Source organism: Penaeus chinensis, chromosome 15 (genome assembly GCF_019202785.1).
Source record: "Penaeus chinensis breed Huanghai No. 1 chromosome 15, ASM1920278v2, whole genome shotgun sequence".
Lineage (NCBI taxonomy): Eukaryota > Metazoa > Arthropoda > Malacostraca > Decapoda > Penaeidae > Penaeus > Penaeus chinensis.
Window position 1 is genome coordinate 19,954,578 of NC_061833.1, and position 1,420 is coordinate 19,955,997.

A 1,420-nucleotide genomic window follows, 5' to 3' on the forward strand; every position below is an offset into this window, starting at 1 on the left:
GAGACTTACGTAACCGCCAGGGTGCGACGACGACGCCCTCGCCCCGACAGCGGGTTTGATTTCTCGAGCAACCGCGGCCACGGGCGTTGGATTACACCTCACAACCGGTTCTCTCGCTCCTCCTCGCGAAGACGATAAAGCCCGCGCCCATAAATTAAGGGCCTACCATGTGGCAACACACACAACCGGAAATGTAACTATCACAACAGTAAACTTTTCCCCCCGCCAACCGCTGTTTTTTTTTTTTTTCTTTTCTTTTTTCTAATCGCTGCCGTATGCCCTGGGTCGCAGGTGCTGAGGCGTCGCTATGCCGGCGTGAAGCCTACGTGCCACAGGGATGGAGTCCGAGTCCGAGATATTCAAAATCAAATATAAAATATAATTTCCGTGGTGAACAGGCAGACAACGAGGACGAGAAAGTAAACAACAACGGTGATGAGTCAAGAAGAGTAACAACATTAACGCCAATGATACTATGGGAATAAAAATACTATTTACAATATTTAGCATCACAATAATAATTACAACAACGATGAATAACAAATAATAATGATAATGAATAACAATAATAACAATGACCAACAATAATATCAACAAACCACAACGGCAGCAACATCCAGACAACAATAAAAGTAAACAGTAACAGTAACAGTAACAATAACAATAGCAAAATAATAATAACAATAATGATAACATCATTATAGTTAGAAAACTTAACAAGAAGAGAAGGAAGAAGCACAAGTATTCCGAAGAATCCACAAAACAGAGACAGAGAGGGGGCGTGGGAGGACTTGTAAGCCACGCCTCCGAGGGGAGATGAAGGCGGAAGAGAGGAAGAGAGAGAGATAGAGACAGAGACAGAGACAGAGACAGAGACAGAGAGAGAGAGAGAGAGAGAGAGAGAGAGAGAGAGAGAGAGAGAGAGAGAGAGAGAGAGAGAGAGAGAGAGAGAGAGAGAGAGAGAGAGAGACAGAGACAGAGACAGAGACAGAGACAGAGAGACAGAGAGACAGAGAGAGAGAGACAGAGAGAGACAGAGAGAGACAGAGACAGAGACAGAGAGATAGAGAGAGAGAGAGCGACAGAGAGGGGGCGTGGAAGGACTTGTAAGCCACGCCTCCGAGGGGAAGAAAACGATGACATTGTCCCGGTGCGCGCTGGCCGTATCGCCTCCCCTCAATTACCGCCTTTCCCCTCACCTTCCTCTCCCACCTACACTCCCGACGCGTCCTCTGGCCCTCATATTCCCCTCACCGTTAGCCCTGCTTTCTTGATAGGAACTTCACTACGATTACGAATGATGCATGAAGGGCTACGCAGAGAGCGACGGCCTTCGAAACGACAGATCCCCCACGAAAATACCTAGGCCCGAGGCTTAAAAACCAAACCAAGGATAATTTCCAATTTGATGCTTACGAAA

At 46.9% G+C, this 1,420-nt stretch overlaps 1 protein-coding gene across 1 annotated transcript in view; it reads right to left on the reverse strand.

Moving 5' to 3' along the window:
- The window catches only part of LOC125033009, an 11,066-nt gene extending 10,510 nt beyond the window's left edge, over positions 1–556 (reverse strand). Inside the window, exon 1 of the mRNA XM_047624458.1 lies at positions 1–556. This exon is cut by the window's left edge and continues 874 nt beyond it. The gene's annotated coding sequence lies outside the window, so the exon portion shown is untranslated.
- Between the last annotated feature and the right edge of the window lie 864 nt (positions 557–1,420).